The sequence below is a fragment of the Bombus impatiens genome, unplaced genomic scaffold (assembly GCF_000188095.3).
Source record: "Bombus impatiens unplaced genomic scaffold, BIMP_2.2 scf_0152, whole genome shotgun sequence".
NCBI lineage: Eukaryota > Metazoa > Arthropoda > Insecta > Hymenoptera > Apidae > Bombus > Bombus impatiens.
Window position 1 is genome coordinate 844,924 of NT_176571.1, and position 18,391 is coordinate 863,314.

Consider the following 18,391-nt stretch of genomic DNA (forward strand, 5'->3'; position numbering starts at 1 on the left):
ATTGTTTCATCGTATCCCCTCCTCATACCTGACATAAATTAACTCATTGAAATTACTTGCCTACGTGAAAGCCCTGTTTATCCCCAATGTTCTTTCTTGCTTAGCTTTTAAGTTTTCCACCAATTTGTACCTTCCTTATAATATGTCTAATGATGAAAGTTTCGTTCATGCCTACATTGAGAAGTCACGTAGGTAGCTTTCGACTAACAGTTCGACACATCAATGTATTTTCATTTTCGATTATTCAGTCGACTCGAATTCCACGCATTACTCAATTATAATTAATATAAATATTGTAATCAAAATTATATTATTTCTCAGGTAAGTATAGGTATTGTTTTGAACGATTTTAATATTATTATGTACACGTCATTTCAAATCTAACACTTAGAAACTTGCAAGTCGAGGTATTAGATTCTACGCGAAAAAAGAAGTGGAAAATGTAGAATAACATTTTTTTTTCATTTTTCCATCGAGACAACGATCTACAGTGAGATCCGTTCCAACGAGACGCGATAAAGTGCAGGCGTACCGACCGAAAATTCAAAGTCGATTTTCTCGAAAACGAAGCCTCAAACGAAAAATTCGTATTCTATATTTTCGACTTATTTTCGAAGCCTCAAACGAAAAATTTGTATTCTATATTTTCGACTTCTTTTTTCGCCTAGAATCACCCCCCTTCCGCTTGTACCGCCAATATAAAACAGAAATTGTTCTTCGTCTATTATCACCTTATTAACACTAGGTTTACGAGTGTTTCGTATATGCCTATCTCTACGAACACTCGTCAAATTGGCGGATAAACGAAAATACGCATTTTTCTTTAAAAAATCGATTTATTCAAATTAAGCCCGAAAGGAACAATATTAGGCTTCGCGTTTAAATAAATTAAATTATTTATTTCTGTATTTTCTGAAATATGGAACAGGTTTAGAAGCAATAGCCAGGCTTGTTATAAGCCACATGAAAATATTTCAATTATTTCCAACGAAAGCCTGGTGCAGATTTACACAATGCCGAATACACCCCATAAATTTGGGAATAAGATTTTTCTTAACAATTGACGTTCGAACAAAATACATTTTGAAGAGTTTCCCCTATTGGAGAAAGATGAAGCTCGATGCCCACTACCGGTCAGAGATTCTAATACTAAAATTAAACGAACCATATTTACAAAGAGACAGAACTATAACAATAGACAATATATTACAAGCATCCCGTTAGCGCAGAAGACAACTTTGGTTGGGAGCATCCGGTCCATAAAAGATAAGGATTTCAAAAGGAAGAGGATTTTAAAAGAGGAGGAAAAGAGGACAATATCACTTTTGTTTTCCTCAGGTTTATATTTATAAATCAAAAAACTGCACACCTACTGTGTATAAAAGTAAACCTAAAGTAAAAGACCTCCTTCTGAGCACCAAACGTACAGGTTTACAAATAGAAGACAATTATCCTTCAAGTCGTTCTTCAATATTTTCGATTTGGCAGCGATAAACGCGTGGATATTACGCGAAGAGTGCACCAGAGTGCTGACGAAGGTAATCTCTGTTTTGTAAAACGATGGCTAATTCAAAGGAAGGATCGTTACGCGCCCTAAATTCTAATGTTAATCTGACACAATTCTATGTTAATTCTAACGTTAATTGGTAAGCCGTGTTGGTGAATTTTGACAAGACTCGAGATGCATTGCAAGTAACCGTCACTTGTCGTAACAATACCATTGAAAAAACTATTCGAAGCAAGTTCCACACGGCTGGAAATTGGGAAATAGAAGAAGCGGAAGAAGAGAAAGTAGCGAATCGAACAGGACGGGACGTAGAAATTGATGGGCATTTGCGAGAGCGAGTACGATGGCCGCGTTGTAGCGTGGCATATTCGCGTATGCGTAACGAAAAACGGTCACCGTTTCCATATGACGGGCCGTCAATGACAGTAGCCTGTAATCAATAACCGCATCAAGCTTACACACATTGCTCCACACGTTTCTCCCAGAACCCAGAACCATTCTACGCGCCCCTCCTCCCATCTTCTTTCGTTTCGTTCCCCTATCGGCGTATTTAATATGCAATAGCCCATTTACCCCATTGAATACCCCGCCAGATCCACTCGAGGGACGCCTTGCGACCCACATTTCTCCGATCCTACGCCCCCACCCTCCTTTCACCTAAACTCGTACGAACTTCCGTCTAAGATTGCTACTCTGCGGAAGAAATTAGGGACAGAACGTATGAAGCAACTTGTGATCACTTTGTTACATTGATTAGGGTACGAAGAACGTTCAGGTCGGGTGGATTTCAGTTTTATTAACACTTTGACTGCCACGTGGGTCATATATGGCCACGGTGGTCATTGGTGACCGGAGCGCTTGAGCTTCTTACGATTGTAAAAACTGAATGAAAATTGACAGTTAGGGCATTTTCAATATAACCGATAAATAAAAGATACTTTGAAACAAAAAGTGAACCATTGAACAATTAAACATTTTTATTAGAACATCGATAAACAGAAAATGGGAACAAATCTTGCATCTAACTGTGCACTGTGTTTGCGTCCATATCTTTGAGGAGTAATCTACTAATATTATTATAAACACAACTTAGAAAATAATTGTGAATGCTGCTTTATAATCACATAATTGAGGTTAGAAGTGTGAACATACCTCACTGTTATATATAGAACGAGCAAATACTCTTTACTAATATCTCTACACGTTTCAACAATATAATCTACACGTTTTGCTTACGACGAAACAATGCGAATGGTTTGTTGAAATAAATGAAGCCTTGTTGTAAATAGAAGATAACCTATAAATAGAAGAAATAAAAAGTGCCCCACTGAACAATTAAACATTTTTATTACAACATCAATAAAAAGAAAATGGGAACAAATCTTGCATCTAACTGTGCACTGTGTTTGCATCCATATCATTGAAGGCTAATCTACGAATGTTATTATAAACACACCTTAGAAAATAATCGTGAATGCTGCTTTATAATCATATAATTGAGGTTAGAAGTGTGAACATACCTCACTGTTATATATAGAACGAGCAAATACTGTTTACTAATATCTCTACACGTTTCAACAATATATTCTACACGTTTTGCTTGCGACGAAACAACGAATGCGAATGTTTTGTTGAAATAAACCAAGCCTTGTTATAATATGTCGCTATAAACTGTTCCGCGTGGCAGTCAAAGTGTTAAACGAAACGATGCAACTCTACTCTTCTGTCTGATCTCTCTGTATGAATTTCGACGCGTAAGGTTCCTAACCACAGAGAAATTACAGATAGAACTTGTGATCGTCTTGTGCGATTAATTGCGCTATGAATTGATGGTTAGGTTGGCGAAATGGAATTCTGGAAAGTGACATAGTCGTCGCTGAACGGGTACCTTTGAATAAACATTTATTTGGAGAAGTTTGACAATTACAGAAATGCCACTATACTAATTATTCAAATACCTTCGAGTCCCTCTCATTATATTTATTTATATTGCGAATATCACGCCTGCCCGAAGATTATAGATGTAACAATAAACAGTAATTCAAACTATGGTTTTTCCAACAATTCAGGCACCTTCGATATCCCAACTGTAGGGAAGATACCAATGCCAAACAAACCTTTCGTGCGGAAACACTGGCTAAACTGAATTATACAAGCCATTGCAATTAATTAGCCTTAATAAGAATTATAGGAAGAATGGCAATTATAAGAGACGTTAGCTGTACGGACCAAGGGTGTAAGTTTCTTCCTGCTCCCTGCAGCAAAAGAAGAAAGAAAAGGAAAGAAAAAAGAAACAGAAGATATCGCTTGATTCCATCGGGAGAGAGGGGCTTGATTCCACGGGCAACGTTGGCAGGCAGTTTGTGGATAACCGAAAGAGGAGCAGCGCCACTGGTGCGGCTACAGGCAGGCAAAATGCTCGCGACGAGGATGGAAGCCAGAAGCGTGAAGAAGAGAACGAGAAAGAAGGAGGATGAGTCCAGTCGCCGGTGGCGTGGAAGAAAACAGAGTCACGAGATGCTGGAGCTGTCCTCCAGATGGGGGTGAATCGGAGGAACGGGGTAGTCGGTGCTGGATAAAACCGGGAAATTGTGGGTGGTGGGTGTGGAACGAGGAGCCGTGGAACCGATGGACAAAACGAGGCTGGAACGGCTCTTACAGTGAAACAGAGATAGAAAGAAGAGAAAGATGGGTACAAGAAGAGGGGTGAATCGCTCTAGAACGGAAAAGGGGAGGTTGGTCGGCGATGCGGCTGGAAGAGGGTGAGAGGAGGATCGAGAGGGGTGCCGGCACGCGGATCCTCCCGGAGCACCGCGCAATCCCGGGGGCCGCTTTAAATGAGTCAGCGTTTTTATGCCTCGCGATGTTGTCAAAGCGCAAACAGCACCCGATAATATATCATCCGTTGAGCAAGCAACCCCCTTCAACCCTCGAGACACGGCCCCTTCTATGCGCCGCGAAAGCGGTTCACGGGTCTAGAACTCGATGGAAGCAGAGTCCTGCAAAGGACTGTTATGTTTGTACAACCTGTAATAATGAAGTTTGATAAGGGTTACACAGGGGATGAGCGCGCCAAGTGCAACCAGGTGACTGTGATACGCGAATCTGCCGCGGATGAAATACGACGGCACCGCTGGTGGTTGAATGGTTGACGTGATAATATGCGACCTCCGGTCACACAGCGGTAAGAGAGTTGTGATTAAGAGAACATTTTTTACGCAATATCTAAATGAATTAAATAATTTTGTGGAACTATGAAACTGGTTAAAATACAGGGTTCTGTATTTCTTGTCTCTTACTCTTCTTAAAAATGTACATGTGCTGTTTGTAAAATTAATATCTTTAAGAGAGAAACATGGTTATATTTGTCTGTATCAATTTCATTATAATCATTTATGTGTACTCTTGTATTCATATCTTTTGTAATATGTTGAGGTTAACTGATGGAAGAACCAGTGGATGCATTTGTAATAGAAAAATATATTGAAATAAGTATAGGCACAGGTACATTGTATGAGGTCAAAATTAAATAAATTGTTATAATTATTTGACATCGACGCGCGCTAAACAGACCAGACTGATGCTCGTAAACAGAAACTAACATTCGGTCACGATCGTAACGGGCAAAAAAACAGTCCGCGAGCTCGGCTTGTTATGTTTACGTTTAGCCCAAGTATCTGGTCGCGAGACAGACTCGCGATATTTATGTTTGGGCCAAAATATCCATCGCGATTCTAACTCGTTAAAGTACAAGAAGGTGTTAATTTAATGTGTAATATTATTGAGGTTGATTGATAGAGAAACCAGTGGATGCATTTGTAATAGAAAAATATATTGTAATATGTACAAGTACAGACATAGTGTACCAGGTAAAAAACAAATAAATTGTTATCATTATTTATTAATTTAATACATGATATTGTTGAGGCTAACTGATAGAGAACCAGTGGATGCATTTCTAATAGAAACATATATTAAAATAAGTATAGGTACAGGTACAGTGTATGAGGTCAAAATCAAATAAATTGTTATCATTATTTATTAATTTAATACATGAAATTGTTGAGGCTAACCGATAGAAAACCAGTGGATGCATTTGTAATAGAAAAGTATATTGAAATAAGTATAGGTATAAGTATAAGTTCAGATATAGTATATGAGGTCAAAATTAAATAAATTGTTATCATTATTTATTAATTTAATACATGATATTGTTGCGGTTAACTGATACAGAACCAGTGGATGCATTTGTAATAGAAAAATATATTGAAATATGTACAAGTACAGACATAGTGTATCAGGTCAAAATCAAATAAATTGTGATCATTATTTATTAATTTAATACATGATATTGTTGAGGCTAACTGATAGAGAACCAGTGGATGCATTTGTAATAGAAAAATATATTGAAATATGTACAAGTACAGACATAGTGTATCAGGTCAAAATCAAATAAATTGTGATCATTATTTATTAATTTAATGTGTGATATTGTTGAGGTTGACTGATAGAGGAACTAGTGGATGAATTTGTAATATAATATATAATAACATAGTATATGAGGTCAAAATAAAATAAATTGTTATCATTATTGATTAATTTAATACATGATATTGTTGAGACTAACTGATAGAGGAACCAGTGGATGAATTTGTAATAGAAAAATATATTAAATAAATATAAGAAATATGTAAAAGTACAAGTATAGTGTATGGTGATTCAGATCCTCACTGTGTGATAATACAATAAGAACATGATAGGGAGCACGTTTATTTATAGCAAAAGACATTACCAAAAAGTTAACCTTATGTTTTTAGCTAAAGGTTACAAGCAACATAAAACTGTTTATCAATTCCATTGTTCCTAGACCTTACAACCCAAAACATAATGTATATTCAAGGGCATAATAATATTTTCTCTCCTTATTTAAAATATTTCTACGCAATAGGGGTCTCCAGGACACGGATATACATAAATAAAGAAGTAGAGTTTTTCTTGAAGTAGTTGCTTCAACATAATACATTACACTGGTCACTGGTAACCAATATTTTCTAGGATGATTAAAATAAGATAAATTTCATGGAATAAACAGTATTTGATAATGTGAACGATTTAAATAATATTGTTAGAAAAAACGCGCAAAGACAATGTATTTTGAAAAAAGTAAACCTTATGGTGTAGTATACTTCAATCTATTGCAGGTTACAGGGCAAAATATATCAAACTTTTGTGACGTGTTAAAGGGTAATTATATGCAAACAAATAAACGAGATATCGCTGCAATTAACACATTCCAGCAGAAGACTGGAAAAAGATTAAAATTAAAGTTGAAGTTAAAGCTAACCTTCAAGTTAAAAGTTAAGATTAGAAAACAGAAAAATTATTCCAATGTAGTTGGTATGAAGGTTATGAATGTTACCCTGATTCATTTAGTTCTGTTCAGATGAAAAGATGCAGCACACTAACCGGGTTATTGTTTTACAACAGGATTGCTTGACTTCTTAGTTCCTTATAATCCCTTTTATTATTAGCAGGCATGGAGACAGAAATTACCATTTCTGTTGTCCCTTACAGTTTAGGGTCACCGATCTCATCATTAGCGCGTTACAGCCGAAATGATAGTAAAAGCAGATTTTGAAATGTGTATATCTATAGATGAAATTACCTAATAGCCTTAGCCTGCTTAGATCTTAGCGATTGAAGAAAGCTAGGTGTTGCGATGTCTGATTACGATAGCGATAAATTTCGTGAATAACCTTGGAATTGCCTATCTGCCATTTTGACCTGCGGATATTAGTGATGGTAGTGAAAATTTATCTCTTGTGCACTTCCTGTCTGCTTAATAAACAATTTCCCTGTAAACCGACTGATTGACCATCAAGTACCAAAGTAATCTTCCCGATCTTCCACAAATAATGCTCCAGTGTCTTATAAAAATGTTTCTCTCTTTTATTTTTTAACGTTTAGGATATGAAATTTATAACATTAAATTCAATTAACAAAATATTTATTATGTTCATAGAAAAATTTGAATTATTTGTATGTGTAGTAGAAGTATGTGTAGATGAATACACATAAAAATATGTGTATGTATGTATCATGAAGATTCATCATTTTTGTATTATGAGAATTTTTTCTTGTTGAAATAAAATTGGTATCCCGTTGGTACAAGTACAAAGAGGTTTGTCGAAGAATTTACGCGAAGGAATCGTCTACGGTGTCTCGTTGACGGCGTCGAGTCAGTTCCATTAAAACACGATACAAGTTGGCCGTGAAGAGCGACAGCCCACTGATTTTGTATTCAGCCAACTTCCGTTATAAAATTGCCAACTTTTTTGCGCGACGCTGAGACATGGGACAAGAAAGAGGCGAGAGGCGGGAAAGAAAAATGGTCGCGAGCGGACAGCAAAAATTCTACGAATGCAAAACTTTCGGTTCCGTGAACACGTTTCTTCCGATAGAGATGCAATGAAAAGAAATTAGAAAAAAATAAGAGTGTAAAAAAATAGCATTAAAAGTAAGAAAACTTATGAATTGATATCTCTTTTCACGTTACACTGTAATAATATAAGATATCCGATTTTTATTTTTAAATATCCGACAGATACCTTTACATACGTAAGATACCTTACATACGTAAAAGTTAAAATTTTAGGTTATCCGGAGAGTTTCTTTCGTTTCATAAGATGATAATAGATGAACAACAATTTCTCTTTTATATTATTTTATTAAATTTGGTGTAATTTAATTTCGTTCTATTTCTATTATTACGTTCGTGCATAATTCAATAAAATAACACTTTCCGGATAACCTAAAATAAACGCAGTTAAGTAAATGAGATATCGCTGCAATTAACACATTCCAGCAGAAGACTGCAAAAAGATTAAAATTAAAGTTGAAGTTAAAGCTAAACTTCAAGTTAAAAGTTAAGGTTAGAACATAGAAGAATTATTCCAATGCAATTGGTATAAAGACTTTAGAACATAAAATTGCCTTGGTGAATGTTACTCTGATTGAAGTTAAAGTTAAACTTCAAGTTAAAAGTTAAAATTAGAAAATAGAAGAATTATTTCAATGAAATTGGTATAAAGACTTTAGAACATAGAATTGCCTTGGTGAATGTTACTCTGATTGAAGTTAAAGCTAAACTTCAAGTTAAAAGTTAAAATTAGAAAATAGAAGAATTATTTCAATGCAATTGGTATAAAGACTTTAGAACATAGAATTGCCTTGGTGAATGTTACTCTGATTGAAGTTAAAGCTAAACTTCAAGTTAAAAGTTAAAATTAGAAAATAGAAGAATTATTTCAATGCAATTGGTATAAAGACTTTAGAACATAGAATTGCCTTGGTGAATGTTACTCTGATTGAAGTTAAAGCTAAACTTCAAGTTAAAAGTTAAAATTAGAAAATAGAAGAATTATTTCAATGAAATTGGTATAAAGACTTTAGAACATAGAATTGCCTTGGTGAATGTTACTCTGATTGAAGTTAAAGCTAAACTTCAAGTTAAAAGTTAAAATTAGAAAATAGAAGAATTATTTCAATGCAATTGGTATAAAGACTTTAGAACATAGAATTGCCTTGGTGAATGTTACTCTGATTGAAGTTAAAGCTAAACTTCAAGTTAAAAGTTAAAATTAGAAAATAGAAGAATTATTTCAATGAAATTGGTATAAAGACTTTAGAACATAGAATTGCCTTGGTGAATGTTACTCTGATTGAAGTTAAAGCTAAACTTCAAGTTAAAAGTTAAAATTAGAAAATAGAAGAATTATTTCAATGCAATTGGTATAAAGACTTTAGAACATAGAATTGCCTTGGTGAATGTTACTCTGATTGAAGTTAAAGCTAAACTTCAAGTTAAAAGTTAAAATTAGAAAACAGACAGATTATTCCAATGCAGTTGGTATAAAGACTTTAGAACATAGAATTGCCTTGGTGAATGTTACTCTGATTGAAGTTAAAGCTAAACTTCAAGTTAAAAGTTAAAATTAGAAAATAGAAGAATTATTTCAATGCAATTGGTATAAAGACTTTAGAACATAGAATTGCCTTGGTGAATGTTACTCTGATTGAAGTTAAAGCTAAACTTCAAGTTAAAAGTTAAAATTAGAAAACAGACAGATTATTCCAATGCAGTTGGTATAAAGACTTTAAAACATAGAATTGCCTTGGTGAATGTTACTCTGATTCATTTAATTCTGTTTTTTAATTACATTGAGAAGAATTTCTATGCCTACAATGGAATCCATTATGATTTATTTTTCCTTCTAATCTCTGAGGAAGATGCAACACACTGACTTTTTGGACAATCTAATATTGAGATCATCTGTGAAAAAGAAAATAATAAGTATGCAACAAGATGATCTACAGAAGGTTAGCAATATTTGTTGCAAAAAAAAAACAGATAAAAAATTGCTATAGCAAAAATTTCATACAGATTCTCTCTTACATTGTCAACATATCCCTTTCACAGTGTCTGTCTTTCAGGATGCAGATTTAAAACCATCGACCAAACCATCAAATATGGTGCTATAAGTTCCACATTCTACACGTTACCATACGCAACACGATTATTCATATTATCATTCATGTAATTTGTTATTTGTATTATTCATATAATATCAATTATTATTCATATTTCTATGAAAAGTTTAAAACATATATTCTTCGCATATGGTTGTCCATAAACTCTCTATAAGCAAATAGAATGAAAAATAATCATTTCTATTAAACTCTTCATTTTATTGCAGTGTGAAAGAATTAATTTCAAGAATTCGCAACGCGCTATAGATCTACATAAACATGGAGCAGCAAGAGTTCTCGAAGCTTCCTTAAAAGATGTCCTGAAAGTTGGAAAACTTGGGAAAGTCGATCGAAGGATGACAGAACGGTAAGAATCTGGAAAAGGGAGGAAGAACGAGAAGATAGTCGGAGGAAGACGAGAAAGGGGATGGAAGATGGACGGGACGAGGGTGACTATGACGCGAGACGTCAACCGAGCTGACGGGGTAGCTTTTCCCGCGCGATACCAACCGGCGACGACGAGGACGGAGGGAAAGTCAGAATAACTTGGTAAACTTTAACCTCCAGAGTATAAAAGTGGGATGCCTTCTTTTCTATCTGCTCGCGAGGATCTTGGTATCCGGCCTCCACGTTTACGGCTCGCTTCGATCTCCCCATTGCCTCGTCGATAAAAACGCGTCATATCCGTGACCGCTTCTTGCGTTCGACCTCGAGTCCTCGCAAACAATCGGTTCCTCCGCGTCTACCAAAACGTGAAAGCTACTCTTTCCTGCTTCACCTCCATTGATATCGAATCGCTCTTCGTTAAGAGAGATCGCCAGGGAATTGTTGTTCTTGCTTGTTTAAAAAAATCTATCCACCGTTTCAAAATGATTAGCAACATCTTGCTTACGTGTTTTTAATGATTGCAAAACAATATCTATAGATTCCAGCTTAAATATATTGTCTTCTTTAACCATACATGGGCACAGTGGGATTATTCTTCTCTTCATACTATAATAGAAATTTGCAAATCAACATTTATATTCTCAGAGCTATCTATAATCATCATAATCATGCTTCCAATGTATCCAAATCATCCATTTATTCTATTGGGTTGACAACTAAGTGATTGCGGATTTTGTCATTAAGAGGTATTGACAATCACTTAGTTGCCAAGTTAATAAATAGAAGAAATCAATAGAAGAGATGGCTTGGCTAAATTTCTTCGCTATTTATTCATCCTCCAAGTACTATACTTTGCATATTGTATATATTTTGGCATATTATATGCAGTCTTTGCATCTTTAAATGTTCCATAAGTGCATCCTTCCTTATTCTTCATCCTTTTACACTTCTGAAGCTTGTCTCACTCAAATGCAACACTTTAATTGCCCCCTAACAAAGTATTTTCAAATGGAGTACCAAGAGGTACAATTACCTTATTTAAATATTTATTAGCTTGGCAACTAAGTGATTGCGGATTTGTCAATACCATCTAATAACAAAATCCGCAATCACTTAGCTGCCAAGCTAATAAATAGAAGAAATCAATAGAAGAGATGGCCTGGCTAAATTTCTTCGCTATTTATTCATCCTCCAAGTACTATACTTTGCATATTGTACATATTTTGACATATTATACATTTTGGTATATATTTTGCATCTTTAAATGTTTCATAAGTGCATCTCTTGCTTATTCTTCATCCTTTTACACTTCTGAAGCTTGTCTCACTCAAATGCAACACTTTAATTGCCCCCTAACAAAATATTTTCAAATGGAGTACCAAGAGGTGCAATTACCTTATTTAAATATTTATTAGCTTGGCAACTAAGTGATTGCGGATTTGTCAATACCATCTAATAACAAAATCCGCAATCACTTAGTTGCCAAGTTAATAAATAGAAGAAATCACTAGAAGAGATGGCTTGGCTAAATTTCTTCGCTATTTATTCATCCTCCAAGTACTATACTTTGCATATTGTACATATTTTGACATATTATATGCAGTCTTTGCATCCCTGCATCTTTAAATGTTTCATAAGTGCATCTCTTGCTTATTCTTCATCCTTTTACACTTCTGAAGCTTGTCTCACTCAAATGCAACACTTTAATTGCCCCCTAACAAAATATTTTCAAATGGAGTACCAAGAGGTTCAATTACCTTATTCAAATATTTATTAGCTTGGTAACTAAGTGATTGCGGATTTGTCAAATACCACCTAATGACAAAGTCCGCAATCACTTAGTTGCCAAGGCAATAAAACTATCGCTATTCGAACCATCCATTCAACCACTCGCCATACTAATCTCCATTTCTATTCTTAGTTCCCCGAATTACAATCTCAATCACGAGCATAATTCCAGTGCACGAAATATCCCGGGCATATTCTAGGGAGCAACGAAGCACCGTGTAACTTGTCCAGGCGATAGAACGAGAGGGTGGAACAGGAAGAGGGGGATGAAGAGTTTGGCGTTAGAATACGACCAGATAGCAGAGAAGGAGCGCGTGCATAGGTATAGAGAAACGGGTGTATAAGGCGACGAAGCCGCGGCACAGCGAAGGAGAACAGGAAGAAGGATGAAGAGGGTGGCGAAGAGAGAAAGAGAGAGACACGAGGGTTGGTCGAGCACTGGCAGGGCTGAGCTTTCCCAACCCTTAGCAACGCTCTCGCGACGCGCTATCCTGCGGATAACATCAGCAGCTTCAGGCCAGGAAATGAAAATCGCGCCGACACTGTTTAATTTAGATAAAAGCATATGTTACACGACGAGCCGCACAGAAAGGGGCTGAGTGGTTGCTCTGACCAGGCGCATCTTTCCACGAGGTGCTTTGTGGCTTACCGTGAACAGAATTCTTTTGCTCTGCTGTTAGGATGATTCCTGGAATTTCTGTGCTGCTGTGTGTTATGAACGTATTGTAAAATACATTATACAAGAATGAATTACTTGTCACGTGTTATCGACTGATTAGTTGTTAAATGACAAGTAATTGACTAGCATGTAATCAATCGTCGATGTTCAGCAATGAAATTGCATTAAAATATGAAGAGAAAAAGTTTTGGAAGAAATTCTGGTAAAAATTCTTGTAAAGCAAACTTTAAACAATAATATATTGTGCATAAACTTTATATTTATATAAAGGTTATTTATATAAATTTATATAAATTATATAAACAATAATATATTGTACATAATCTTTATATAAATATAAAGTTTATGTACAATATAACCTTTATATAAATATAAAGTTTATGTACAACATGTTATTGTACATAACCTTTACCAATGATAAATCCATTCAGTAAATTGAATCCAATTAAGATGATCTCTTAAATTTATTCATTTTTACAGATATTTATAAACGCTCGTTTGCAACACATTCATAACGAAACCCACGTCTTACTCCTGTTTATTGTACTATTCACTTTACTTCTGTGAAGTTCCTGTCTATAGCCCTCCATAAATCCCCATAAATCAAATGTTCTTCTTGACATCATACAACAGCCAGTTGGACTGCAACGGTCAAATATTTAGACAAGACTATGGCAGGTATAAATTTAGATGAAAAATTCACCATTTAACACAAATGTAGTATAACAGTAACAGGTGATACTATTATTAGAATGTCTTAGTCCATAGCAATGAAATTAAGCTCTTTTGAATTTGCCTGTTCTTAAAAACCAGAAATCCGAGGAAAGTGGCAGAATTGGACTGAGACAGATGGTAATTCGGTTGTAATTACTTTTCTATACCAGAGATAATCCTTTGATGACCCCTATTTCGCGGCGGCTCATACCACGCGAGCATTCTTCGTATCCCGGTTTCCCCATTTTCGTCGCCCCGACTAGCCCCGGCTGAAAGCAATCCACCGTCAGACCCTGTCAAACTTCTAGATTACATTATACAAAAGCAGAGGCACGACTCGTCGATCTGGAAATCCGACCGCCGGGAATATTCGCCGTCATTTGGGAGCAACCCTCTGGCCGAAATTGCCGCTGATTTAATATTTATCGAGGGACGTATTTACTCGGAATTTTATTGTTTTTCAATTGCCAAATAAGTAACTTTTTACAGCGATAATCGAGAGCAATGGAATTCGCCTAATTTTTCAATATTTTTCTTCCTGTAATTTGACATCCGTATTTCTGTATTACGTTGTCCGAACAGTGTCTTTCTTTTACGGGCACGTTTTTTACAACGATACCTTTATACAAACATGAAACCTAATCGGTCAAACGTTGTGTTTATTTTTTTAGAACTATTGAGATATTTATAGTATTATGTGCTAGGCTAGGTTAGCTGCGTAGTAGCGATACTTGTATGTGAATATCAGTGTGTGGAAGTATATATATATCCGCGACATTTCGGAGAGACAAAGGAATGTAAACTGTTCAGTTAACGGTCTGGTATGGAAGAAGATATGACGCGTGCCAGTGTGTATCGATGAATATCTTTGAAATCGTTTATCAAATAAATATATAACTATTCTAATATAAATTCTAAGTATAAATATAGTGTTCCTATACCATTATTCCGGCTATTAAGATGCAAAATTCTCCAAAATGAATCATACGTAATTCGATGAAATAATATAAAACGAAAAATGTCGTGCGTCCATTATTTCCTTATAAAACGAACGAAACTTTCTGCACGACCTAATATTCGAAGAGTAGTAAGACTAAAAGTATTGTTTTTTTTTTAATGGAAATTATATTATTTAGATTCTAGAAGATTTCGTTATGAATTTTCAAGTCTTTATAAGAATATATATTAAAGTATTTTAAGTATGTTACACCACGTCATTGCGATAGTGTAACAGTAAGCAACATCGTGCTATCGATACAACCAGTGCATTTTTAGTTTTCGTGTGTTTCAAGAAATCCCATCGGGCAATTGAACAAAATGGCGGAGAAGAATCGTTAGAATAATCATCGCTGTTCAAAGTAACAGCATTTCTGATGACGACAATATGCAAATCCAGGGGTGAGACAGGTAAATACAGACGTATTATATTAGCATCGAATTAGTATTTAGTATAGTATTTAGAATAGTTTAAACAGATTAGAGATCCTTTCCATCTTTCGCAAACTTGTTCTTTACAACAAGTCTGTGAAATGTCGCGCTGTTTATCTCAAAAGAACAAAATGGATCGTACGTAGTTCGATAAAATAATATAAAACAAAAATCCTCGTGCGTCTATTATTTCCTCATAAGACGGAAGAAACTTCTCGAGTAACCTAATAATTTGATTCCTAACATTTGCATAAAAGTAATTGGAATAAAGAAAATTATATGAAAAATATATAACGCAAGGAGAAAAGTAAACCTGCGTTATTGTCGTACGAAAAATCTATCAGTTCTTGTGAATGTACCGTTGAAAATCTGTCTAACTGATATGCAAAATTACAAATTAGTCATTTGAATTATATTACTGTTAATGAAATTATATCGCAATTCAGGGGAGAAGTGATACGAGACTGAGAGACTATTCATTCATGATAATAATGAGTTTTCTGATTGTTCAAAATTGTGAAATATTATACACATGCAAGCTTATATGACGTCAGTCGTACGTTCCATGGAAAGAAACGTGTTTCTAGCATCATCAGTGCAGCATCAGTAAAAGGTTATCGAGGTTGTAAAGGTTGTCTGGAATAGTTGGTATCGGTACATCTTCCATGTCATATTTTACGAATACCTGTGCACAATTATCTAATGGAAACCAAGCTTGATAAACATCAGTCATATAATTATCAACCTTAACGTACTCTTCGTCTTCTCATTAGGCACTAGCAAAATGAAACGTACAAGCGGTGCACTTGATCTTTTGAGCATCCATCGATAGCTTAAGTATCTTGCGATAAGTATTTCGCAAGCATAAACGTAGTATCGACGAAGAAATACCTTGCAGGAATATTTTTCAACACGATAACAAAATGAAAGATAACAAAATATATTCGATTTTTATGCAGACCCGGTATATGAATGAGTCAGCAAAACAGGCATAATATTGCCTAAAGTTAGGTTAAATTTCGTAAACATAAGCGTAGTATCGGCGAAGAAATACCTTGCAGGAATATTTTTCAAAGCGATATGAAAATTAACAAAATATATTCGATTTTTATGCAGACCCGGTATATGAATATGTTAGCAAAACAGGCATAATATTTCCTAAAGTTAGGTTAAATTTCGTAAACATAAGCATAGTATCGAAGAAGAAATACCTTGCAGGAATATTTTTCAACATAATATGAAAATTAACAAAATATATTCGATTTTTATGCAGACCCGGTATATGAATATGTTAGCAAAACAGGCATAATATTTCCTAAAGTTAGGTTAAATTTCGTAAACATAAGCATAGTATCGAAGAAGAAATACCTTGCAGGAATATTTTTCAACATAATATGAAAATTAACAAAATATATTCGATTTTTATGCAGACCCGGTATATGAATATGTTAGCAAAACAGGCATAATATTTCCTAAAGTTAGGTTAAATTTCGTAAACATAAGCGTAGTATCGGCGAAGAAATACCTTGCAGGAATATTTTTCAAAGCGATATGAAAATTAACAAAATATATTCGATTTTTATGCAGACCCGGTATATGAATATGTTAGCAAAACAGGCATAATATTTCCTAAAGTTAGGTTAAATTTCGTAAACATAAGCATAGTATCGAAGAAGAAATACCTTGCAGGAATATTTTTCAACATAATATGAAAATTAACAAAATATATTCGATTTTTATGCAGACCCGGTATATGAATATGTTAGCAAAACAGGCATAATATTTCCTAAAGTTAGGTTAAATTTCGTAAACATAAGCGTAGCATCGACGAAGAAATATCTTGCAGGAATATTTTCCAACACGACATGAAAGTTAACAAAATACATTCGACTTTTAATTAAAGATAGTTTTTCATAAAAGAATATTATTGGTATTAAGAAATGATTAATCTCAATTTTTGTATTCGGGTCATTCACCTGCTACCGTATTATTTTTCTTCGATGCAAGTGTGCCGACCTTTGTGGGATTATCTACCTGCATGCCAATATGACTTCTAAAAATCGATTACTTTTAATACCTCAATTGCGTCCAATATACCACTACTTGCAAAAGACTATTTCAAAATAATATTTTCGCAAGATACATCGCAGTTAAACAGCAGATACCTTTGTATCTATAAGAAAAATTTGAAAATGCAAAAATCCACGGATCGTAGGAAATATGCAAAAATATATAAAATATGGAAAACGTGTTCGTATAGTATCTCGCGAATAAAGCAAATTTCCACGTTGGTGCTAATTTTTGAATTATGTTCAGAAAAGCATAAATTTGCATAAAACTCGGCAATTTACTCATTGCCTAAAATCAACCGACATTTTCGTTTACCTTACAAAGTAAAAAAATACCCAAGTCGAACACTGAGGAATCTTCAGACGACGATCGATCGATCGATCGATGGATCACAAGCTCGACGCTAGGCTGCGCACGGGACAGAAGTGCGCCAATATTAGCCTACATTTCACCGTAAATCGAGGCTGGCGTAATCGCAGACCGATCGACACGAAGGATTTTCCGTGCTAATCTGCGCCGCGGAGGGGAAGTTAAAACGCCATAAATTACCGGGACGGTCTACGACGACTGCCATGGCAGACAAGTGCGATCCAACGAGGGATTAGAGCGTCGTCTTGATAAGGCGTTTACGTCCTTCGTGACTCTTACGTGGAACGACAACGACGACGAGCCTTTAACGTCCTCAACGAAAAGCCTTTTGACTTTTCCAGTCGCGTTTATTCCATCCTCCGATTCGTCGATGCAACTGAATAGAAAATTCTACTGTTTCACATTAACCAACATTGTGTAAAATCCGAAGGGCTAGTTTTCTTAAATGTGAAAATTGAGTGCCAATTGCATTTGGTTTTACGTATTGCGACTTATCTATAAAGATAGGAGGTTTATGGAAGGGATTTGAGGAAATCGGATGAAAAATGACGAAAGCATTGTTTTAGCTATGCCTGTCTTGTTAATATATTTGTAATTTGAAAATAATTTCAAGGCCATACATTCAGTTTTACATGTCAATATTCATTCCTTATATTATGTTTTACATTTTACAATTTGTCCCGTAGGACATTTGGTAAAATATTATAGCTTAGTGGTATAATAATATAACATGTGTATGGCTACCCCCCATGAGATACCATCTTCGAATTTGACTGATTTATTTCTTTAGTGTGATGAATGTTTGTATGTTAGGTTATGTCCTTTGTGAGATCTGTTGCGTGTTTCCTTTTTAATCTTCTATGCTATGTATATGATGTTTTAAGCGACACCAAGACGAATTGAAGATAACTTTGCAATGG

General features: G+C 35.0%; 2 long non-coding RNA genes across 2 annotated transcripts; one reads left to right on the forward strand and one right to left on the reverse strand.

Annotated features, from left to right (window-relative positions):
* Nucleotides 1-2,203: 2,203 nt before the first annotated feature.
* On the reverse strand, nt 2,204-18,147 carry LOC117151349. The gene is made up of 3 exons (XR_004461201.1): nt 18,137-18,147; nt 7,093-7,096; nt 2,204-2,444 (listed from the first exon to the last, which is right to left on the reverse strand). It is a non-coding gene; the product is annotated as an uncharacterized LOC117151349 (long non-coding RNA).
* LOC117151350 lies at nt 14,404-14,981 on the forward strand. The gene is made up of 2 exons (XR_004461202.1): nt 14,404-14,452; nt 14,897-14,981. It is a non-coding gene; the product is annotated as an uncharacterized LOC117151350 (long non-coding RNA).
* Nucleotides 18,148-18,391: the final 244 nt, after the last annotated feature.